The 27,095-nt window shown below is 29.3% G+C and overlaps 1 protein-coding gene across 2 annotated transcripts in view; it reads left to right on the top strand.

The window, feature by feature from the left end:
• The first annotated feature begins 15,504 nt into the window (after positions 1–15,504).
• Positions 15,505–27,095, top strand: part of LOC129963279 (ras-specific guanine nucleotide-releasing factor RalGPS1-like) — a 55,700-nt gene continuing 44,109 nt past the window's right edge. Inside the window, exon 1 of one of the 2 annotated variants that reach the window (XM_056077537.1) lies at positions 15,505–15,707. The gene's annotated coding sequence lies outside the window, so the exon portion shown is untranslated. Of the gene's footprint in view, positions 15,708–22,335; positions 22,357–27,095 lie in introns of those variants that run through there. The other variant, XM_056077539.1, reaches the window with a different exon arrangement.

Here is a 27,095-nt window from a genome sequence, read left to right as displayed (position 1 = left end):
AATGCGTATTATAGCAATGAGTTTTGGTACAAAAACTTTGTCTTCTGGTATTGGTGGGCAAAGAAATGAATTCAGAGAACTCCGGCTTATCCAGCTTACCCTTCTGCCACATTAAGCCGGGTATTCAGGAGTGTACTATATATGCATATGAACATGATAAACACAAAATACAACGAACTTGATGGATGAAATTTGGTACGGTGTTTTATCAACAGACTTGTATATTTATGTAAAGTTTTGGACTACATCCATGAAAAGTAGATTGTTTGTCGATCTGTCCTTTCATTATATTGAATTCAATAATTAACAAAATGGAACAAACTATATAAATGAAATCGAGCATACACTCTTGACATCAAAATTATAGAGGGCTACTGACAGAAAGGCGCAGCAACTAGGTCTATAAAAAATATATTATTAGCCTTGTTTTCAAATAAGGTTGTAAAAGAAACAAATTCTATTAATTATGAAATTTAAATACATTATTGAAACTTTTCATGTGCAATTGGTCAAATTTTTATCTATTTCATTATGTTTACTTATTTATGGCAAATTTTATAAACGAGGTTCTTCATAAATAAAATTATTCGCACTCAAGAGCCATAATAATTAAGAAATAAAAATAAAAATGTTCATTTTCACCAATTTACTAAAATTAAAAAAATACCTAAAATAAATCATTGATGTTAAATTTAAAATGCATTGAAATATGAAACTAACTATTTGTTGTAAAAGATAATTAATTCTCAAACGACTTATTTAATAAAAAGTATTATTTCCTTCTTAAGCTACGATAAGGTACTAAATGAATTTAAAGTTTATAAATATTAGATTTTCTTCTTTTGTATAATTTTAATTATGAAGTAATTTCACTTTGAAAGGAATTTTTAATATTTATTAAGTGTACTTGCATTATTTAGAAGATTGCCAAAGCTTCTAAGATTAATAATTAGTCCAACATTTTGTAAGATAATGGCAATTCTCTTTATTCTTGAGGTTAATGTATCTGACATTATTAATTTATGTTTTCATTTATGCAATATAATTCATTTAAACTGGAAATTTCTCACCATTTAATAATTGTGATTTCGATAATTATCATCAGAACCATTTGTATTTTAATGGCTAAAAATTAGTCATTAATATACTATATCTAATTTTTCCAAGAATTAACTTTATTTAGATATTTAAAAATTCATGGGTGTTAAAGATGCGAATTGAGGATTAATCCTCTGGCTGTGTAATTCTTTAAAATCACTATTTAGATACAATGTTTGCAAATAAGTTCAAATATTTTTCAAAGAAAATGAACTGATGCTATATATTACTCGATAATAATATAATATAATATAATAAAAAATCTGTAATCTTAAAAATAAACACTCGTAAACTTCGAAAAACGCGGGATGCAACTGAAAATAGACTGATTGCCAACCCACGGATATCGCGGGATACGAAGCTGGAAGGTTAAAGATCAGCAAGAATCCCAAATAAATAATTTTATTCCTCTCTTTTTTTATCACAAAATAATCACCTGCTTCGAAACTTACCATATTTTATTTCGATTCCGTACGAGAGCTGCGTGGCTGGCATTGGACAAAAATATCTCTCTGCGACATTAGTCAATACTCTTGTCTAATAAGCGAAGATAAATATAGCGACTTAATAAAGACAAATCATATAAACAATGTGTGTTTTTTAGTTGTATTAACGTCCCTTTTTAAAACAACTTGAGGGCTATTTTGGGACGAACCTCGTATTTTTGAACCGTGGTCAGATGACGAGGACGACACTTGAGCTGTCCTCTCCCCTCTCCAAAACGATGTTTGACAAAGATATATCTTCTAGGCTCTTAAATGGGAATATAAGAGGTGGGTGGACGTGGAAATAAAAACGTGACATCGGACGACATATATCACTAAAAAGATCACTTTTTTTTTTTTCATTTAATATTTTGAGATGATTATTCTGAGATTTATTCTTCTATTTTAAGGCAGACTGAATGAGAATGGAATAAATTTTTAAATAATTTTTTTACCTTTTTTTAAAAAAATAATAATAGTATGTAAAGCAATTATGAGCAGTAAAAATAGTGTTGTGGAAAAAGATGCTGTTGATATAATTTAACAATTATTCCGATATTTCTACTTTCATTTGCAAAACGAATTTTTCCTTCAGAATACAGTTTTATTTAAGTATTCTGTTAAGTTTTATTAATTGATTCAATTTGAAAAGATTTTATAACTAAAAACTTAAACTTTATTTGATATGTCATTGAATTTTTTAATCTATTTGACAATAAATAACTAATAATGATGAAGATTAGTTTATGAAACTTATAAATTTCATTTAAATACGAAACATTCTCCTAAAACCAGTTTTTTTCCTTTTTTAAAAAAAATATTAAGAACTCTAATCTGATTTCCAAATATTATTTTTCAAACTTTTAAAAAATATATTGGATTCAATTAATTAATTTAATATTTAACACAAAATTGTTCTTTCGTATTCTATTCTTATTTTTTTTAATCTTTGTAATGTTTGAAATATCCATTATTGTAATTATTTTCATAGATTTAATTCACAGGGGAAAAAAGTACCGAATTCTTTAAATATATTTTCTGCAATAACAAAGTATCTCGGTTTCTGTAAAAACTAACCTCAGGACATATCTTTCTAACCAAGCATTTAAAATCAATAATTATTTTAATTTTTTTGCTATCAATCACTGAACTCTAATTTGAAAAAAAAAATAAACATTGATTCTTTTAAAAATATGCTTTTTCCATTCTTCAATTCCACATAATTATATTTTTAGAATTAAAATCCAAGGGCTATATTTTGTATTTTATTAAAGATATTTTCTAAAATATGATTTATAAAAAATATCTCTTTATTTGAAATTCAGTTTCTAGCTTATGAGTTGTAAATTTGATTTGTATCTCATATACATGAATTAAATCCATTAAACATATGTACCATACTTGGTAAATATGAGTGAATTAAAAATATAGTTCAAATATATTCAGGAAGATTACATTTTAGATCAAAAATGATAAAATAAAATAAATATCACTATTTAAAAATCCAAATATCTAAATTCTTAAAAAAATATCAAAATTATTTTTTAGTTTTATTTTAAGTCAGCTATTAAAAAAATATGTCGAAATATATTCTAATTCATTTAATTCTTTAAAAAAATCAGAATATTTATGAATATGCGCAAATATATTTGAATAATAATTATTAAATTGCTTTTTAAATGGAATGCTATGAAATCTAGTTCTTTTAATTTATAACTCAAAAGTATATTAATGTAATTTTTTTCTTTAAAATCCAAAATAACATAACGTCTAGACTGTTTTCATAACGTCTAGTAAATAACATAACGTCTAGTCTAGACATGTTTTCACCTCGCGACCTGAAGCTATATACGGAAAGAAAATTTAATTCTAAATTATACTTGTATATGAATGAATTAATATACGTTTCAGAAAGATATCTTTATGATTGCATTCTGCTGGTAATTTTTAAAGCATCAATTAAACTTCTAAAGTCTGATAGTTAGTTGTAATAGTTGAAATCAAAGAATCCCAGCGCCCTTTTAATTTCGAAGAACTCCAAAATTCGCACATATACTTACACTTATATACATTTTTATAACGAATCAGGTATATATTCTAAGAAGTCATGATCAAAATAAAAGTACATTCATCCTGCTGCGTCATTTTTTTTTTTTTTTTTTTGCATTCATAATCAGTATTTAAAAATATTCTATGTGTTCTCTAAGATCTATAAAAATTACTCTTTAAAAAAAGTCTTCCATTCAGAGTAAAGGTTTGTAGGACTTATGTATCATTATACTATTTAAAAAAATTCCAAGTAAGGAATAAAATTTTGACAAAATTATATATTGTTCTACCATTTAAACAATCTTCCATTCAGAGCAAAAAATTATGTGTTTATAATTGCTCAACTTATTAAAAAACCGTCAATTCAGAGCAACAATTTTTCTCAATTATGTATTGCCATACAACTCAGAGCAGAAATTTATTCATAATTTTTGAAAGAGAATAAAATATTTTTCATACTATTCTATTAATCATGTAAATGTACTAATGCAATGAATATTTAGTGCATAATTTTAAATATTTGCATTAATTCAACTGCTTAGCGAATTTAAAACAGAATGCATTTTTTGTGATTTTTTAAAAAATGCTTTTAAACAATGGTTTTTAGAAAGAAATAAAGACTTCTTTACTATAAACTGAAATAAAGCTCTAGAAAATATAAAATCTTTTTTATAAAGTTGTGAAATATTTAAAGATTCACAATCTGGAATTGAGATTACTGAAACAATACAAATACAGTAGCAAGAAAATATATAGCTGAGAGAGAGTGGCAACATTTTTTTGTTTCGACAAGATAAAATATTTTCATCAATAGTCCCATTATTTATAATTAAGTTCTTTTACTATTAAAATAACTTTTTAATTTCCTGTTAAAATAATTTCATTTTTTTTTCAATAATAACAATAATTTCGACGTTAAACATTATTTTTATATTCTTTTAAATTTAATACATATTCTGAAGGGGGAAAAAAGGAATAGTATCTAGATTGTTAATTTCTGTATCCTTTGAAAAGACTTTTAATATAACTATTAATATTTAAAGTATGCTTGTTTATTTTGAGAACAAATAAAAGTAGCAGAACTTCTTGAAAACATAAAATTCTTTCATTTTAGTAAAAATAAAAATAAATTAATATGAAAAATTTGATTTATTTATGTTGACTTCCCATTCTGACAAAACAAGGGAGCTTAAGAAACGGACTTTGTAATTTTTAACCGTGACCAGATGACGAGAACAACATCAGAGCATGAGTCTCTACTTCCATATCTTGCCAAGAAGAGATATGGAAGTAGAGATTTGATACCTCGAAAGCAGATTTTACATGCGGTAATCCCACATGCATTAAAGATGTTAAAGATATCATGTTTTAAACCTGAAATACTACCTTCCGCCTCCTTTCCTCCTTAAGGATGATACTATCACAAAGCCTCTATGGTCACATATAAATGGAATCAATCGCAGTGGAGATCTACTTCCAACAATTTTATTCTTAGAACTTACTTGTGTTCATAAATTTAAAGATTTATTCATTCTACAAATATGCACAGTGAATTCTGTATATGTATCATGAAATTTATTTCCAAAAAAATTTGTCATCTAATCCAAAATATAAACAGGCTTTAAATTCTCCATATCTTTTTTTATATTCATACTTAACTCAGACAAAACGTGTACGTAATGGAAGTTCTCAGTTAGAAACAGTAATTACACCGGCTTTCAAAAAAAAAAAAAAATGTTCAATGCACTGCCTTACATGCACACACACACACACACACACAAAACAAAAAAAAAAGTGTGAAAATACCAAAACTTTCTAAGCGTCTTTCACTTGCGCGCGAAAACAGTTCATAGTTATAGAATAACACGCAGTTGTAAAAGGAATTGTTTTATTCCTCCGAAATTATCTTATACAGGAAACAACTACACTTATCTTACTTACTACTTATCTATTACAAACTTAAAAACATCATTAACAAAGCACAACCTTGCTCATTTGCTGTAATGAAACCACACAAGAAATAAAAATAAAACGCATAGTTAAATTGAATGGAAGAAGCCAATCATCAAACCTGAAAAAGAAAAAAGTTGAAATCTGTTATCGCAAATGTCAAGTTATCATGTAACAATATTAATTTTTTAAGGTACGTGATATCAATCTGACAGAAAAATATCGTGTTCTCACATGACTCCTATTTCGCAATCAAAAAAATCGTAATCATTTAGAAAAGCGATGGTTTTTGACCATCTCAAAATCAATAGAGTTCTAAAATTTTTTTCTTGAGGCCAGAATTTTTGTGTGTATGTGTGTGCGTGTGAAAGTCCTGTTTAAACCGGTTTTAAACAATTACGTGACTATCGGATTACACATGCGTCGATATTTAGAAAACGATATATATATATATATATATATATATATATATATATATATATATATATATATATATATATATATATATATATATATATATATATATATATATTTCATCTCAAAATCGTTCCAGGACCAAAACTTTATCACAAAGTCAGATTTTTTTTTTTTTTTTTTTGAAAAAATTTGATTTAAACTGGTTTGGAATGATTACGTGACTATTGTATTGTAAAATCGTCAACTTTTAGGAAAGCGGTTTTTTTCCCCCATCTCAAAATCGCTCCAATTCCAAAACATTTTTTCTAGCTAAAAAAATTGAAAATTAAAAATATATACATATTATTATTATTATATTTATATAAATTTTGATATCTACCCTCGCAGTTTTGCATTCATTCTCAGTTTCTTCTCTGTGCTTCTTCGGGCGATAATTTCTTATGACTTTGTCCTTTATTGGCCAGATAGGAGAATTGGGTACATGGCGGACATTCACACCAAGTTGTAACTTTTCGGTAGCGATAATTCGCTAAATGTACCAACCATCTTTATCATTTTCTAATAAGATAAAAGTGAAAAATTGATGCCTCAAAAGCGGTAAATCGCTAATTTTCTGCCCGTGCCTTTTGAAGGTTCAAAAAGCTCAAACCAAAACAACACCATGTTCTCAGATGATGGTAAAAAAAAATATAGAGAGAAAACGATAAAAAAAATTTGCATTAATAATTTCTTTTTATATACTTCATATTTGAGAAAATAAAAATTTTTTAGAATGCTTTACAGGGAGACCATTGTACCTAAATCTGCAAATATGGCTTATAGTTTCTTTTAAGTTGTAAATGCTCACAAAAAAAAAGGCTTTTCAAAATTTTAACTGTTTTCCTAAATAACTTTGGAGTATATTAGCGCACAAAAACCGTTTTTACATCACTTTAAACTCCGAAAGAATTATTTTTAGTTTTATAAATTTTATTTCAGCAAATGTTTTGTCAGTTTTGATAAGCTTTTAATATTTTTAAAGTATGTTCTACAACAATACTTTTTATTGCTTTAGTTATTTGATTTACAATCAAGCACGTTGCGTTGACATTCAATACAATCTTTTGCACACGCGTTATTCCTGCTATGTAGTTAAGAGCAAATTTTAAAAATAAAATAAAGAGAGACGAGTGAAACGTTATAATGTTAAGACGTTATAAACTTGAGATTCGAACCGTCTTCCATTTTTTTCCCTCAAGCTACCAAGACTGATGCAACTCAGTGATTTGAAGAACGGTACCGTTAATGACTCCGTTTGTGGGGGAAAAAAAAAAAAAAAAAAAAAAAAAAAGAGAAACAGAAAAAGAAAAATCTTTTTTTTTTTTTTCCCCTCCTGAATTTTTTTTCTATCTTAGTCGTTAAAAATGTATTGGAGCGAAGAAGCTCTGAAACGGTTCAAAACTGCTGCAATTTAAATATCGTTAACACCTCATTTCCAGAAGTTTTGATGCTGAAGCAGCATTTTCTTTTGTGGATTCTCTCATCATTTTTCTCAAATAACACGGTGAAAAAAAGAGATTCATTTTCCATAAAAAACCTAATGATTCTTTAAGTGCTCTTTCACTGTTTCGTAAATGCGCAACTTTGTTTTCCTTTCATTATGAAGAAAATGGCAGATACTCTATTAAATAGAAGTTACTTACTTTAATCATGACCTCATTTCGATATTCTATAAAGAATTATTGAACGATTTGTTTATTATTTTGTTTAAGAGATGATTTACTCATAATCATGATATATACAATTTTATCCAGGGGGTTAATAGCTAATTTAATTTATTTATGAGCATGAGATGAATTAAATTCTTTATGTTTGTATTTTCTCAATAACGAAATGCATAGAAAAAACGGCTATTGCCAAAAAATTCGAACTCGAAATTTTGATGAATGTTCATGTTTCAAATTTCCTTGAGTTCGAATATCATATTTTTTTGGCGTCTTTTGCCTAACAAGGATTCAAATGATTGAAACTCAAAACGAATTGGGCTAGACGGATGAAAATTTGCATATTTTAGACCGACCAGACAGTTCGAATTGAGCCCAGAAATTGGTTTGACTTCTGTGGCGCTTTGAATCAACATATAGGATATTTTGTTAACTGAGTTCGTAAAATTTTGATAGAGGTTGATTGACAGTGACGACAATTAAATCGGCAGCTTCCTCTTCGTGACAGATATTCAGTGAAATAAAGTCAAGATGTCAGTCTAGGCCTCTTGTGTCACCAGGACATACGGATCCTCAATGCAGGATAGAATCGAACCTCGATTATTCGAAGTAGTTCGGGTTGTAATTACTTTCGATCACTTAGATAATCGAAAACTCAGTTTAGCAGGACTAAATTATAAATCATGACTTCTTTATGAGAAGCTTATCCAGAACAGTTTATTTTAAATTAAATAAATCAATAAATATGACCACAGATTGGCATCTTAACAAACTCATTAGTTATCAAACTTCTGTGTACTGTTTTTGAAGCATTAATTAATTTTGATTGAGGATTCCCTAATGTTACCTGTTTTCGTTGTCTCTTTTGCATTTTGATGATGATTATTAAGGAAAATTATCAAAAAGAATAATCTACTTTGCCAGCTCTACAACGCAAAACTTTCTGACACCTTAAAAATGTGGCTCTTTCGGAAAAGTGATGGCATTTGCTCACATCTCTATTGAAGTACTTTAGAATGTAGCTAAATGCTTTTTATTTATTCCTTCTAAATAGCTTCTTCAGTTAAAAAAGATTCCCCTGTCACCTATAATAACCTTACTCGAACCGTGAAAATAGGCTCTAATCATAGCACAATTTTCTGGTACGTGCTCCGTTAATAGAAAATTCGGTTGATAGAATCTCGAATAATCAAGGTTCTATTATAGATCAGTTAAAATGGATCCTCAATGCAGAAATGAAATTCTTTTCTGGAAAGTTTACCATTTTATGTTTTTCAAAAAAGTAAAAACGGTGCTCATTTTTCTAGGACCGTTTCGAAAAGGGGGGGAAAGGACCTTGAATGAGGATTGAATAGTCTAAGTTTTAAGACAGATCGTAGAAAATCGATATTTAAATGTGAAATTAAAATATAATGTGAATGTGTGAATAATCAAATATCATAATGTTTCTATAGATATTGGAGATAAAAATTTAATCGTTAATTAATGAAAAAACAAAACAGAGTGAACCTGGGAGACAATCTGAGGTATATATCAATCAAATCACTATTCCAAAAATTCATATACAGTTTTCAGCAACTAGTAAGACTATGGTTGTTCGGAAAGGTCCATAAATCTACACAGAAGAAGCAAAAGACCTGGAGAGCCTGATGTCTCGCAGAGCAATAGCCAAAACAAATATTGTCTTCACATTCTTACCTATTCTTCGAAAACCAAATTCAAAATTGGAGGGCCTAGTCTCGTCTTCGGAACCAGATGATTTCAGATTCGATACCTGATTCCACCGAAGAATCGTCGTGCAAGCGGTCTGCGTCATGCTAAATTCGTCGAGGTCAAACGCCCTTTCGCTAGTGTGGTGTAGAAATTTGGAGAGGTTGGTGCCAGCTTAGGTGTCATCCTCGTCAAAATTACGATATCCATCCCAAAATAGTCCTAGTATTGCTTTAAAACAGGACACTAATATAACCAACCAAAATCAAAATTAGTTCTTAAAATTTTATTTAAATCAGTGCTTAAGTGAATTTTTTTAGAATTTTCATTCTCTCACTCCATTTGTTTGTCTGGTTAGAAAATTTTTGGTGTGTTAAAAGTAATGACAGCTTGTCCATTTAGGTAACATTATTATCAATATTTTTGTAAACATTTCTCGACTTTTCTTTACTGGGATATCAATTACCTTATGCAGTTAAAAATAAAATAATTTAAATTAAGCCAATCACTCCTATTTTTCTAATTTATGAAAATCAATTGTAGCTCTGCAAAATCTCTTCGTCCATCTGACAAAACTGATGAAAGCAAACAGATATTTTAATCAATTAATGTTTACTTACTTATATATCTTGGAAATTTTTTAACCTTTATTGCGGCTAAATAAAAATAAAATAAATAAATATAAATTTTTAATTTCATATTTTGCTAAATAAATCATTTACTACTTTTTAGTGTATTAATAAAAGCATATTTAAAACCAGAGATAGAGATCTCCAGATTTTCCGCATGCTTTCATATAAAACTTCCATGCCATAGAACGCTTTACATGGCATTGGCGTACAATAGTACCGAAATATTAACTTTTAGCATGAATTTAGCATTTTTTCTGAATCTATTGTGCCGTCTTTGGGGAGATATTTGGCGATTTATTCCTGGCATGGCGTTAATAGTATTCAAAAATCGAACTTGTGCTTTAGACACGTTTTTTTCAACCGAATGAAACAAAAATTTGACTCAAAACTGCACTTGCCGTCACATAATCCATACCTAATTTGATATATTTCAAGTCATGACACTTTTGAATTATCGCGTTTAGATGTTTCTGAAAGTACAGATCGACAGACAGTCAACCCATGGTTGGATTTAGCACAAAATTTGATAGATGTATATATACACTATAGATATTAAATGTGTGTACTAAATCTTATCTATCTAACCATCTTCGTTTTTCATTTATCGTGTTAACTTATATTAAAACAGCCGGACAAACGGATTTCCATTGAACAGATTTTATTCTAAATTGAAATCTGAAAATTTGGTGTAAAGACTGTATACCATATTTCAACCATTTAGCTTAGAGCGTTTTTTAATTATCTTTGTCACAGATAGACAGACATTTTCTAAAATTGTGTTTTTCGAACTCAGGAAGTTCTAAAATGTGGTTCTAAACTTTCTCAGGAAGTTCTAAAACTTTCTTGTATTTCTACGGAAGTAAATATAAAAAGTAAAAATCTATTTTTCATTCTTTTTTATATAGCAAAATTTATTATTACTAAGCTTAAGGAATTTTATAATAAATCATTTTTCAATTCTTTTCCAATATAAGATAACAACTCTCATATGAAATCAACATTTAATTAAAATAAATCTATTTACTATTATTTTTGAACTATTTTAATATTATATTGCTAATGGAAAAAGAAAATATGAAATTTCAAAACACAAACATATTAGAAACTGAGTGAAAAGTAGATTTCAAAATTCCAACATTGCAAACAGGAAGTAAGTCAAGTTAAAGAAAAGTATTTAAAAATTATATCTTTTGCAACGATTTTCGTTTCTGAGTCGACGAACCGCCGCTGATAGAAACATTTATTAAATTAGCATCTACAAAATAAGCATATAAAGCCCGAACAGATCATCCAAATAAGGGAGATTTCATAAGGGATTCACGAATCAAGGTGACCCACTTTCCGAGACAAGGCGCCACTTTTCAAGAAAATTCACCAGCAGCTGAATAATTTACATTTACCGAGCTCAGCGGCACCTCGTGGTATTCCACATGTTTGGACAGTATACGGTCGATATTTGCATACGCTCATGAAAGCAAACATCAACATACGCAACCTTCTAGCCAATTTTCGTATTTTGGTGAGAAAATATTATTGTAATAAAGATCCTGGTGATATTAAATGCAGTTGTTTATTATGTTGAAAGAATTGTCAATCACTCTTCGTCGCTATTGCACTTTTACCTTTATCTGTACTAATAATAAAGATGAAAGCGTGCGCGTGCGTGCTTCCGATGCTTTACAAGCCAGACCATTTGATCTACAGCTACTAAATGTGGCACATGTATACCTCAGAAGGTAAAAATGTGCACTTCAGAGAGTTTTTTTTTTTTTGAAATTTTAATTTTTCTTTATTAAAAATTATAATGATAATTCCAGAAATATTATTGCAAAGGTGTACGTACACACTAGAAATTTTTTTAAAAAATTTTAACTTTAAAATACCAGTTTTTTTTACAGTAGGTCATTAATATATGTTTAAACTCTTTTCAGTGAGAAAAAACCATATTACAATAATTATTAATTAATTAAATAATATTTAATGAGCTAATTAGCCTATTTTTTGAAACATGATATCTTAAATTCTAATTTGTACAGACACACAATTCTAGTTGGAAATGATGCCTAATTTTAGTCTTCATGTTGTCTGCCTCAATCGAGTTATAAAAATATATAGCTTTTTTTTACCAATTTTTTTTATCAACGATAAATAGAAAAAGCGAGATTTTTTCTGTCATTTTAACTTTTAAATAGCTGTTAAAAATGTATTTCTATAAATATAACTTTGATTGAGGCACAAAACATCCACTGTTTCTTACAGATTATTTTGATATATAAATAATTGCATTTGGTTCATTTCTTGTTGAGTTATGATTGTTTGAATGAAGCAACATAGTGCAAAAAATATCATTCTTCATAAAATGAGTTTAAAAAAACCCGACACTGGAGTTTTTAGTGAAAGTACCTCAAGAAAAATAATTATAACTCGAGAAATATTCCGAATATTGACAACATTTTGGTATCGTTTGAAAGATAAAAGCCCAGAGAACATTTTGAAGCAATAAAAAAATATTCGATATTTTGAACAATTTTCGAAGTTTTAAGTGTGTATGTATACCAGTAAAATGTTTAAAATCGTCTTTTTAATGATACCAATTTAATAGACATGCAATTTTAATTTTTTAAAATCTATTTTACACTGTTACCTTGTTATTGTTACGATTACATGGTGTACCGACTAGCGCCCTCTATGTACGAACTCAAAAAAAAAAAAAAAAAAAGAACGAGAGAAGCTATGATGGAATGACGTGAGAGTGAATGGTGTTATGTGGTAAGACGATGTGTGTATGATGTGTTTCGTGGAATATGGCCTCAGAAAACTGTTAACAAACGACCCATTTAATGCTGAAACAACTTGATATCTTTTATATATGTGTACCTGTGATGTGTGCAATTAATTATTTATTAAAACATACTAAAAAGTTGTTGATGATTATTTGCTCTTAAGAGACGTCACAACGGTTACCCTGAAATTCAAGCCATTTTCATTGTTTCCTCAAATATTTAATCGAGTGACTTTCCTTTATTGTTGAAAGGTAAAGAAGTGGGATTCTGTTTAATTTACTAAATTAATTAAAGGGCAAATAAAAATGTAATGTTCCAATACTACGAAATTTAGGAAATAGATGAACAGCATATTTACGATTTTAATATTGCTACGATTTCATGAGCTTGGTCTACATTAAAAAAGTTTGTCTACATAATAAACATAACTTAATTAAGACAATTAAAGCAGCATGACTTTCATGTTTGGCAGTTTTAAGTAATCAGGAACGTGAAATTGTATCTAGGTGATTTAATTTTAATTAAATATAACCAATATCCCAGGCGAACTAGCAGATCGCCAAAGAAGACGAGTATGAAATATAAAAAGAGGAATATTGTAACCGTAAAAAAAAAAAAAAAAAAGCTATTGTAATACTTTCTCTGTACTTCGTATATTTATGATAATTTAACCAGCTGGAGTAGTCTCCCTGAAACTATCTCGCTTACTCTCTAATGAAGGTGAATCTGCCTTTTAGATGCGCTTTTTTTCCCAACCGACTGAAACCAAAATTTGACACACAACTACTGTTGCAGTCGCAAAATCACATACCAAAGTCGATACATTTAAGTCATTGCTTTTTTGAATTATCGCATTTGCATTCGTATGAAAATACAGTCCGATAAATGTTCCATCTTTTATTGGATAGGGCTCAACATTCGACAGGTGTCCACAATATACATTTTAAATATGTATACCGAATTTTACCCATTTTTCATTGTTTTATAGTTCTGAGTTAACTTATATTCGAACAGCTGGACAGACAGACTTTCTCTGAACAGATTTTGCTCAAATTTGACATAAATCTACAAATTTGGAGTAAAGACCACATACCAAATTTCACCTTTCTAGTTCTAAGCATTTTTTAAAATTATTTTCGAAACAGACAGACAAATATTTTCCAAAACCGTGTTTTTCGAACTAGAAAATGTGGAGGTTCATCAAAATCTCAAATTCAAATATTTTGGTGATTAGAATACTTCCTCTATACTTGAGATAGAGAAAAAGTTTTTAAAAGAAGCAACTAATAATATGGATAAAATTTAGCCCGCGATTTTGCCACCAAATTGTAGATTTCTGTCAAATTTCAGCTAAAATCCGTCAACAAGACGCCTGTCTCTATCTCCATTGCAGGTAAATCTTATAACTCAAAAATGTTACAAGTTAATGGATGAAATTCGGTAAATGATTTTATCACCAGGATTGTAGACCTGCTTCAAAATTTGCAGCATCAGACAAGTTGGCTGTTGGTCTGATTATCTTTCAGAATTTAGATAAAATGTCTTTGTATTAACAATCGAAAAAGCAACTGCTTTGATAAACAAAAATTTGATATGTAATCTTGTCACCAAAATTGCAGGTTTCTATCAAATTTTGGTAACAATTGGTAAAAAAGAAGGGTGCTAAAATAAATATTCGTTTTTCTTGAACGAAAACACAAAATGAGGCAAAATGTTAAAGTAGATAGCAGTATTCTTAAAAATTATTTGTATTTAATCTGACTTCAGACATAACGCATTTAGTCTACTTATTTTGCTTTAAATGATATACCAAAGTTTGTAGTTGCTAATCTTTTATTACTTAAGATTCAGCTCACAGAACGAAATTTTAGCGCATCTTTTCTAATGATTTGTAATAAGTACTATTGCTCTTTACCTTCTAATGAAATTCAGAATTTTAGATAAATAAAAATTCCCTGTGTTTAGAATAATGCTTTATTTTTGTGTTAATTAAATATACAGTGCCACATAAATGATTGACTTGAAATAAAACATGATTGACTTTCCTCTTTAGAGAAGAAACTGTGAGTTAAAAATGATTTTGCGAAAATGAAAGAGCGATATTTCAGCTGATTTTCTAAAACCAAAATTTTTAAAAAATAAGAAAAATTTAGATATCGAAAGCTTTCTGTTTTTTTTTTTTTTTTTTTTTTTAATACATTACTTCACCTATTGTCAAAGATGCAAATAAATTTCTCTTCTTGTGAAGTCATGACCAACAGAAATTAAAATTAGTAATATACGAAAATGTTTTAAAAGATTAAAATATTGAAACTCAGTGATTAATCTAAAAACTAAATTTTGAAATTTTGAAAAAAGAATAAAATTAAACCCTCTATTCGCATTTATTTTTAAAAATCATTCCACAATTCCTTTCAAGCTTTAGAAATATTGTTCTGTTTTATAGAAATGCACAGAGACTTTTTTTATGTCAATTGATAAACAAAAATCGTCTGTTCTGATAAAAATATACATATCAAGCCGAAATCAAAATTGCGAAATCAAAATACAAAAGAGCGATAAACAGAATATCTGCAGACATTTTGTGACATTTGGCGATGTTCCCAAACAGCAACCCTAAAACCCCAACGTGCTCCTCCTGACGAAATCTTAACGCGGAGTTTTCCCCCTTTGCAGATAATATCAATGTTTTCGAAGGTGCAGTTCGCACGTTGTCGACGCTGCTCAATCTGCGAACTCCGCTAAGTGACATTTCTCGTGCATTCTAATAAATTCCGTTTTGTTTCGATTTATATGAAATAACAGTGAATTTATTCATGCAAAAGTTGATTTAAAAAGCAGATCTTGTATCCGCATTTCAGTGTATATTTTTTTCTCTAGGTAAGTATAGTTTATATTTTCCTTTTGTTTACTTTTTTTTAATTGCAAATTAGTCCTTGATTTCAAAAAAAAAAAAATTGATAATAATTTTTAAATAACTATAAAATAGTTTTTATTATTGATATATAATAAAAACTTTATTTTATACATCATTTTGAATTATTTTTTTTGTAGTATAATATATTTACTATTTTTTGTTTTTGTTGTTTTTAAATTTGTCAATAAACGCTAGTCATTTAACTTATTTAGTCTGTTTACATTGAATGGCTCTTAAGTAATAATAAAATAGTTCCTGCTATTGTTGAATATATATCTATTATATTAAAAAAAAATTCGCTTCGTTCCCTCTCACAAAAATAATTTCTATATAGAACTTGAAATTTGTATTATTGATTGCTATTTGAGGAAATCTATGAAATAATTGGATGCATGTTATATGTTCCAAATTTTTTTAAAAAATTGTAAGCTTTTTCATATATGTTTCAGAAACTGACAGCTTATTTTAATATCAACAGTATCCATGCTATTGTATTTAGGGATTATGTCTACGTCTTACTTTTAAAAAAATTATTCTAAATATATGCATTTTTTGCTGTTGAATATTTGTAGTAAAATAAATGAAAAAAGATTCGACATTGCAATTGAATCACATGCGCGTTATAAAAAGTATAATAATAATACTAGCATTCATTTGAAATGCGCCGGCATGATTTATAAGTAGTGGTATATCTATCTTTAATCTAATATTGATATTTTAATATATGCCTTAAAGATGTTTTCTTAATTTTGATTGTAATTATTAGGTCTCAATAATTCAATTATAGATTTTGTAAGTTCGGCCAAATCATTTGTATCTTTAAATATATTGATATTATAATTTTTTTCTAATGTTTAAAAATTCTAAACTATAAACTTCAATTGCATGGAAGCTTATTTCGAAGGTCTGACCAGTTTGTCGAATATAAAATTTATTCTATGCTAATGACAATATTCAGTTCTGCTATCATGTATGGTCATGGAACATCTGTAGCATGTATAAACATGTATTTACATTAGTATTGTACATTACATAAATTGTTGGTGTGGACCATCTAAATAAGGTGGCGAGTTGGGAGGCATTCCAGTAGATTTGGCTACTTTCCACAGACGTGGTTCCAGTCGTGGAGTCTCCACGATGTAAATAAAAAGGCAAGTGTAGGGGGCAACTTTAATACCCCTATACTGATTTCACCATTTGCAGGCAATCCAGGAGTCCATAATTATACCTTTCGATTTATTCTAGGGAAAAGCGCGTAAATTTAAAGGTGACTTAACACTTGCGTCTTATTCATAATCATATTCAAATCATAGAAAACAAACGCTATGCCGACAAATTTATAATGCTGTCTTCGCATTGTTCTGTCAAGCCCCGAAATTGGTTTTATTTCTCATATTTTGCATTCTTTGGTGCGATTCATTATCATCGGAAGGCGCGAAAAAAATCTTTTGACTTGAGTTTCAATAAATAAAAATGTAGTCGTTTTCTTCTCTCAACTTCTATATTTTTTTTGTACCTTTGTCCTTTATAAGAAGTTATTGATTAATCAATGCATAGTTCCAGTGTGAAAATTCTCCTCTGATTTATCTCATTTTCGTTCGTAAAAAGTTCTTATTTTGCTGAAGAGATATAATTCAAAAAAATTAGAATTATTCTAATCAATTCGCAAACGATTTTGATTTAGATTGTTGTGAATTATTCAGCCTTGTCTCTATTTTGATCAATTATTAAGCGACCTATAAATGACAATTTGCATTTTTTAGAAAGAAATATGGAAATAAAAGAATTATTATTAATATTTTAACCTTGAAATCTTTTTCACTGTTATTTAAATTTATTATTATGATGGGATTCCAAAACATTGGATGGAAGTGAATTATATATAGCACAAATAAATTAATGGTTTCGCCTTAGCAAATATTTTATATATTTAATGTTTCACCGTATGTCCTTGGGATCAGAGGGGACAATAAGAGATTTTTGTGTAAATGAAATGACAACATTTCCGTAGTATGCAAGAAATGTCGAAATATGTTTATACAATCAGAAGTTGCTAGAATTGCTTTATACAGTAAATATGTTTAATAAAACCTCAAGTAATTGGAATTTTAAATTTTTCGTGTGATTTTTTTTAATTTATTCTAATTTTTTTTTTAATTTTAGAAACTCATATTTTTTGAAAATAAATGCTTACCTGTAGTAAATCAGCTGTGTAAATTATGGAACCAATATTTTGTCTCGTTATTTTGTGCAATTCTCGCTCGAAATACGCAGTTTGCCGTCTTGTCACCAAATTTGGATCTGTCTTGAATTTAAAATATCAATTCTAAAATTTAAATATCAGAATTTAAATCACTTTTACCATTTTAGATAGGTTCGTTTATAGTAAAAATGACACAAATCCACATTGAATAAACTGTGAAAATGGTGTTACTCATAAAATAATATCAATGCTTAAGATTTTGACCTAACGAAACTATTCGCAATCCTGTTTTTTGATGATTATTGTTCTTAAAATTTCATTGATAACAATATATGGAAGAATTTCAATATTTTATTTCTATAATATTTTGTTGGGTTTTACGATTATAGTTTTTTTTTTCAATATTATATTTTATTTTTATATTTTTTTTATGAATCTATTAAATGGTAGAATCATTTGAATCATCATTGTATCTTAGAAAGTAATAGAACATATCGCAATTCCATCTTTGTGTATGTCAATTCTAAAATTTAAAAATGGGAATTTAAATCACTTTTACCATTTCATATAAGTTCATTTATAGTATAGTGACTCAAATCCACATTGAATAACTGTGAAAATGGTATTACTCATTTACAAAGGATTATGATTTTGACCTAAAGAACCTATACGTGATTTTGTTTTTTTTTTTTGGTTATTGTTTCATTGATAGTGAGATATTTTTATTTCAATAATATTTTACAAGTGTAGATTATTTTTTCAATATTCGTATTATTTTTATGAATCCATTACATGGCAGAATCATCTGAATTAAATCATTGAGATGAAAAGAGAACGTTGTAATTCCGTGTGTGCACAAACCTATTCTATAAATATGGATCTAAACATTGAGTATAAGACCTTATTATAATAACCTTTCTTTGATTACAAACATGTTTTAATTGCTTGTATTTAAAAAAAAGCACCTGCTGGCATTTGAAGCTTGTTCATCTCGCATTGAGAATTTTCTTCTTGCCAATTCAATTGTAACATTTGTGAATTAGTCTAGTTAATAATTGTACAAGACTCGGTATCTAATTAGTTTACATTTCTAATACTGTATTGTCTTTTAAAAAGTTCCAAATTGTATCAAAACGCGTGGCAAATATATTTTCTTAGGTTGTCACGTAGAGGAAGTGCATAGGTCAGAAATCCTCCTTCTAAATTGAGTTATTTGGCAAGTCTCCCAGAGGAGTACTTTAAAAAAAAAGTAAATTTCTACGCAATAGACACACCTTCAACCGGAGAGGAGCTGATAGGTCCTAATTTTATCCCGGATGTTGATCCTCTATTTTTAAAGTAGATTCATAGTCTAAGGTTTTATTGACTGCTTATTTTAATGCAAAGTTTAACGCTTTGCCTTTCTTTGCTTTTTCTTTATTAAGACTAATTTTAACCCACTCGCAAACCAGTTGGGGCGGTGAAATGTTACATCAGCACACCTGTGCTCGTTTTATATGCATCTAATGTATTTCCATTTGCATGCTAGTAAATGGAGATTAGATCGAACATAAATGCGTCCATTTTTAATCGATTCAATGTTACAATCTAAAGATCTATTATCATTTCTTTAAATTTTACGATGCCAAGCCTCTAAATTCATGGTTCAAACAACCTCTAAACTGTTTTGAGGGGAAGGTTTCAGTTTTTAAAATAGAGGCGTGGGTTTGACATGTCTCTCGTTTCTCCGTCAAGTGTTTAGTAGATATATTTATATACAAACTCCTATTATACTAACATCTATTTTCACTAAGCGCTTTTGTGCTTATTTTTCCCACGCAGCGCTTTCATATTTAGAATATTTTCTTCATGGAGAGTTGGGGGAAAGGGAGACTGCCGTAAAAGCCATCTTTCTAGCAAGCTCCCTTCTTCCCTCCTTTAGCTTAGCTTTTATATCTTTATTCGGAGTGAATGAAAATAACTTAGGTCTAAGTCATCCCAATTGCGGTCTACAACAAAAGTGCAGGGGGAAGATTCAGAAAAAAGGCAAGGATAAAGAATTCTTTTTTTTTTTTTCTTTTTTTTTTTTTCAACGTACTTAAAATTGCGTTTAGATATCGCCGAGCAATTTTCCGAGAGATGCAAAATTAATGAACCAGCTAACTTTAAATATTATAAAAATAAATGTCATTATTCATTTTTATGTAACATGCATATAGTAGTCTGTTTATTCATTTTTGCTCTTGAGCTAAGTCTTCAAGGTCATTTAAAGACCTTTAGCCCGACGGTTTAATAGACTTCGTGATCAAAGAATTGTTTCGATTACACTTGAAACTCGTTTAAATATGCAATATTGATGCATGTTGTCTCCATTGCATTAATTAGTAATTACAATTTCTTATTAGGTAGATTCCTATTGGATGACTACCTATTGCGATGGTTTTCATGAAAAGACTTCCGGAAACTTTCTGCAGTTCTTCACAGATCATGGTCCCCCGAACCCAAAACCACCCTTCGTTCTGCGTGCGTGCATGTGTAACGCTTTCCCGATGTTATCTTGTGAACAAGAGAACTAGAGTAATTTTGTTTGCATTTTAACTGGCTTGGAATATGTTGTTAGAAATGTAAAAATCTCAGACGAGTTCGTAAATGGCCCATTTACCTCAAAGGGGTGGAAATGGTTGGGAGTTGAAATTTTCATTTCGCTGCAACTTTCTTAATATTGAAGATAGAAAAATAAATCCAATTAGCCAAATTAGTGCTTCATTAAGACGAACAACTTTTGTATTTAAAGTTTTTCTATAACTACAATGTCTTAGACGGTAGGGGATGAAAAGTGATTTTCATGCCTTAATTTTGACTGTTTCTGACATCAACAATTTGTGTTGCCAGATAGTCAGTAATTTTAAAGTGTAAACGATTCTACCTTTGCCTTCCAGCTTGCCGAGAGCAATTTTCTTAAAAATTGCTCTGGAAATATTTATTACTCATTCTCCTCTTTCAATCTCATTCGTTCAATTTTTTTGTCCTGAAAACGCATTAAAAAAATATCTCCTTCATAATCCATCTTAAGACAAATGCCATTATCATATATATTTACACGACCCCCTTTCTCTATACTGAGTAATTCTCTGAAATTTTTTGACAAATAAATGCATAATCTTGGCTTAAGATGAGTTAGAATAAAAATTTATTTTAAATTTCTAGTTCAGTTTAGATTTTCAGAGTTGAAGGCGATTTAAAGTAAAAACTATAAATTAAACTTTAGTCAAATTCGGGATTCATTTTTTGCCTTCGAAAAAAAAATTGAAAATTAAGACTATATTCCTTCTCTGATTACTTTAGACAGTTGTAAGAACTGGGAAAAAATATTCTTTTACATTTAATTTAAAATAAAGTTTTTTAAACCCAATTTATACTAAATGAATCCTATTAATTTTAAATAGATTTTATAAAGACTTATATCAATCATTATAAGCAGTTTACATAAAATTCGCGACAAGCTGGGGCATTCTATATAATCCCTTATCTTAATCTTCGTGTGAGTATGACGCAGCTTACCCCAAGATGGTTTTTGTGCCATAAAATACAACAAACTCAATATTCGGGAGACTTAGAAACAAATAATCGAAATTCGGAACTCTCTTGTCAAGCCTGGGATATTCAATCATTTTCATGCTTTCATAATATTTATAATAACAAATTACAATTTAAAGAATAAGAAGTAAAAAAAAAAATTCAAACAGCATCTACTTTTTAGGACAACAATAAGTGTTTTGTAAACTATGTATATTAAATCTATCATCTGCCTATGGCTGAGAAGTAACGCAATCCATTCTCGAGAACTTTCTATTATAGCACCAAAAATTTTTAGTTGTCAATTTTGTTCCCTGCACTGAATCCACATCAGATAATTTTATCATATTGATCAAATTTTAATATACAGTTTGAATGCCCACAGCTTGTTCTTTAAATGAATCATGAGTGAAAACATATCGCTTCAAATTTCAATTTTAGATAATAATGTTTTATCTCTGTAGGTCTAGAATAACAGTTCTTGGTCACCCGTTATCTATTGCAAAATCAAATTATCAGGCGAACTGAAGAGGTTATCAGATAAGGATCCATTACTGCGTTGATAAGATAGCGCTATGGCCTCATTTATTGCTTAACGAAATGGCTAATTTCCGATGTCGTGGGCGATAAATCCAGACCCAGAATCTATTAACATGATACCAAGTGAATGGTTTGAAAAACATATGTCTGCAATATGTCTTTGATAAAGGTTATATGGAAGTTCAGTTCCTGAAATTTTATACCAAGAAACATTTAGCTGTTCTGCGTTGAATGTACAATTTAAAAATTTGGAACTTGTTCTTGAGTGTAGTTAATATCGACATTTTGACTTGCTGGGTTTAAACTTATTTAAAGTAAGAAAGTTATGTGTCTTTAGAATTCTTAATAAATGCATTCAAAAGTCAAGAATATATTTAAAAGATGCTTTGCATTAGTAGTTTTATTGTTCTTAATATGTGCATAATTTGTGTTTTTGTGTCTAATAATTTTTTTACTTGCATTCACTGATTTAGTATTTGTTCTAATTTCTGTTGAGATTTAATTTTAGAATAATTACTTTATTACTTCGAATTATTAGTTTTTCATAATTCTAAATTTAAAATCGTCTCAGTTTGCTATTTATTAAATGAAATTGTATGAGAAACTTTCTGAAATCGATTTTTTTTTCTTTCTCGGACAATGTGAATGATCACTTAATGAATTGCTCGGTCATCGCGCACTTTTATTTATTTTCGTAAATTGAATACCTCTTAGAACAAATGTGAAAAAAAGCAATGTCGTATATAGTAGCTGATTTATAGAATTATATCTGAACGCCATTTGAATAATGTAAATCTCTATGGAAAAATTGGATAGATGACAGTGGTACAGCAAAAAGTGTGGTCTCTACAAGCAGCAGCGAACTCAGAAGGCGGGCAGATATTTTACTGTAGTAGATGCTTGCTTGTATTTTGATCGTTTATGCACTTTAAAATGGCATTTATTAAGAAAAATTTGTTCAATATATATTAATCAAAATATTTTCTATATTATTTTTTACAACTTTTCCCCATTTTTGTCCAATAAATCTTGTAATTAATTGTTTTCGATTTTTTTTTTTTTTTTTTTTGTCTACTGGACCGTTTTTTGTCATTGACTTCGAAATCGACACCCTTAAATCGTTGAAACCAAAGCCGACAGTTAGGATTTCACGGAGCAGCATCACCATAAGTTTCTAAAAATGTCTGGTGGACCTCGGCAGCAGATTTCTTCAAATCAAACAAAAAAAAAGCAATGAATGTCGAAAATGCAATTTGGAACGTTCCGTATCGAAGTCTTTATACACTGAATAACTCAATAATACTAAATGGAAAACTTTCAAAATAATAACAATAAAATAATAATAAATTGGTAGAATCGAAACCATTGTCGTTTATATAGATACTTTACACGTTTACCAATAGATGTCGCTGATTAAAATACCTGCAAGTACCTAATAGTTCATAAATGCCAGATGCGGCGCTAAATGTGTTAACAAATCAATAAGCTTTCAATTTTTTTCTTGAAAAAATAATCTCTAAAATATTTTTCATGTAGCAAATAGCTCAATATTTTATGAACCGTGGTTGGGTAGGAATGATTCGATACCTCTCAAAGAGGCAAATTAGCACGTCCTAATGCATGTTCAATCCGTCGACCTCAAACAACCTCCCACTGATGTGGTGAGCAAATTTGGAAAAGGAGGAGGGAATTATAGGAGATGCCATCTCAATTGTCGTCCTTGTCATCAGATCATGACTCAAAATTGTAAGGCGTGTTTCTAAAAAAAAAAAAAAAAAAATCTTCGTGTCTTTCAAAATAAAAAGTTAATTTAAATTATTAAGAATCTTTTATTAATCTAATTATTGATCTCTTTAATTTAATTTTTAATCTGTATTTTATTAAAACATATAATTTGGATGATACCATTTATAAATCCAGTTAAAATATCATCTTGTCTCTATATTCATTCTGAAGAAGAAACTAAACAGGAAATTAATTTCAAGAGGCTAAAATTGCTTGTCGAATTTTGCTGGCATCGGCAGATTTATTTACAGATTAACGTACGTCACAGTCTGAAAGGATACCTTGCCTATCCCAGAGACTAGACAAAACTTTTTTTTGTTTTTGTTTTTGTTTAGCTTTCTTGCCTCGAGCGAATGTTGTGATTCTAGAAACTTCTATTGGCTCTTTCGTTGCTCCATGCTTTTAAACCCTGACCTTATAGAAAAAAGGCTTAGCTCCGCAAACAAAGAATAGAAAGGGAGAGACGTAAATAAATGAAAAAAATAAAGTTTGCTTGAACCAGTTTAGCGAGCATCATCCCTGAACTTCAATCAGCTGGGAAGTTGATGGTCTGAGCACCTTTTTTTGAGGATAGACACCAACAAACTTGACCTATTAATGTGAAAGAGATGCCGTCCGCTCCGAGCCATCACGTGTGTGTTCCAGATGCTAAATTTAAAGTTTTCTTTATCTATGGCCCATTAATTTCTGGCACTTTGCTTCATGGAAGCGGCATTTTAAAAGATCTGCCAACTGCGTCTCTACAATCGGTCGTGACAGACAGACAGACAGGGCCACACTTGACAAATTCTTCTCAGCGCGCATTCCCCCTTAGAGAAAACGATGAACTGATGTTTAGCTACAACAGGTCATGACATATGGGTGTCAATATAGATGGTATGCTGTTTGTGTTTGTAGCAGTGTGGTATCTTCTCCACTGACCTTAATTCCATCGGGCGAAAACAAAACTGGAACTAGGTTTGCACGTGAAGAATAATGAACTACTAGTATCATTGTTTTTATTAGTGTTTTTGTTTTAGATAGCTGTCGTCTGACAATCTGATTACTTAGTATTTATTCGAGAGCCATTTTCTTGTAATTGAGATACAACTGAAATAAGAAGTTGAACTGATTATTAAAATTTAAATGGGACGTTGGGTTCTTGGCCCATTAAATCTAGGCCCCCAACTCTTTTTTTTTTTTAATGTACTTAAACAAGTTGCATCGAAATGTTTGTATTTATATATTTTCTAACCTAAATTTGTGAATGACATTTTTATTTTTATATTCAAATTTTTTATCTTTTTTTTCTTATGTTTTACGACTTTTAAGATTAACAATCATTCCTTTTTTTTAAAACCTTCTTGGGAATAAATTTTATAAAGCCGAAAATGTTTAATTTTTTAATTTGTTTACATTTTATTAGGAATTCTCAGTAAACCAAAGAAACCGAAATGTTTCTTTTAAAATTCAATATAATAAATTTCAACTTTTTTTGTTAATTTCGTTTCTAAAAACATTTATGCATTTGTGTCAAATGTCTTTGAAAAAAAAAAACTAAAAAGCCATTATATTATAAGAAAAACTAAAAATTGATTACATGAAAAAAATTCAAATAATATGTGTTCTTTGTGTAAAAAATAATATAATCAAATAATTTATGCTCTTTGTGGAAATTTCCAGATACATATTCCCTTTTGAAATATGTTTTATACACTTTTATCTAAATTTTCTTGATTTATTTTAAAAGACAGAATTTTGTAATCAATTTTTCCGCTTGCTTCAAATTTAGAATTTTTACATTTGTAGGCAGTTACAGTTTATGAGCTTAATTGTAAGTTCATTGATTAAATTTTACATACTCTAACGCCATTTTGTTACGTCTTTGAAATAAAATTGTTTACCAGAATTTTTTTTTATATAAATTAAAGACTGAAAAACAGAAAGTATTTAAAATATAAAATTTTTGTAATTTATGCATCTAATTATAGTGTGCTTCAAAAACTTTTTAAATGTATTCATAATATTTCTATCGATTTACTAGATGTGAAATCAAAATTAAAACTTTCAAATTATTGTTATACAAAATTTCAAACAAGGATCATTTTGTTATCCAGTAAAGTTATAAATTAATTTATAAATTATACATAGATTTTTTTTCTTCTTTTTACTGTTCTCGTATAAGCAGCTCTTGGGTAAACGTTTCAAAGCGATGCCGATAAGAACGGAAGGTTTTAAGAGTCGCATGGTGCTCAGCCCGCATTCTCCTACTCTGACAAAGTCTTTTAGTCGTGCCTAGTTAATTAATTTATTAATTAACATTGCTGAGTATTTGTATTTCAAAGCAAGTATCTTTCAATATATATTTCAATTAAGTTCCAGTATAGAAAACACATGACCCTTTCAAAGAATATTCCACTGCTGCAAGGAATGGGGGCCGTGGTGACCTGGTGGCAAGGTCTCGGCTTGTGAGCCGTAGGGTTTCAGGTTCAAGACTCCATTCCACCGAAGAACCGCCGTGTAAGGGGGTCGGTTGCACGATAAATCCGTCAGGGCCAAACGTCTCCCCGTCGGTGTGGTGTGGAGAGGAGGGGGGGTGCCAGCTCAGGTGTCGTCCTCGTCATCTGTCCGCGATTCAAAATTACCTAAAATAGCCCTAGTGTTGCTTTAAACGTTGTTAATATAACTAAACTAAAATCTGCTGCTAGAAAAGCATTCCCTGTAGTAATTCATTAAAAGAAAAGCTTCATAAAGTACAATGCCCAGGGCTACGAAATGCCCATATCTTCAACTATTTCGCATTAATACGGAATCATTATTAATCCAGCGGGATTGGCCTCCTCAATACTTTCCCGCATACTCTCTGATAAAATTGTTATCTTAGAGAACGCCTTACATGACATTGGCGTACAATTACAAAATATTAACTTTCGCGTGAATGTAGCATTTTTGCGGAATCTATCGTATCATCCTTGGCGAGTTATTTGGCGATTAATGCCTGACATGCATTGATAGTATCCAAAAATTGAATTTGTGTTTTAAGGAAGTTTTTCTCAACCAAATGAAAAAAAAATTAATACAAAAATGCACTTATCACAAAATCTCATATCAAATTTGATAAATTTAGATCACTGCAACTTTTAATTATCGCTTTTACATGTTTCTGAAAGGACAGACCGACAGCCGGTCAATCCCTTGTTGGATTCGACTCAAAATTTGGTAGGTATCTAGAATGCAGATATTAATCCTTTGTATTGTATTTTATCTATCTAGTTATATTCTTTTGTAG

The sequence above is a fragment of the Argiope bruennichi genome, chromosome 3 (genome assembly GCF_947563725.1).
Source record: "Argiope bruennichi chromosome 3, qqArgBrue1.1, whole genome shotgun sequence".
Classification (NCBI taxonomy): Eukaryota; Metazoa; Arthropoda; class Arachnida; order Araneae; family Araneidae; genus Argiope; species Argiope bruennichi.
The sequence above is the reverse complement of the archived record's forward strand: the minus strand, read 5'-3'. Positions and strand labels throughout refer to the sequence as shown.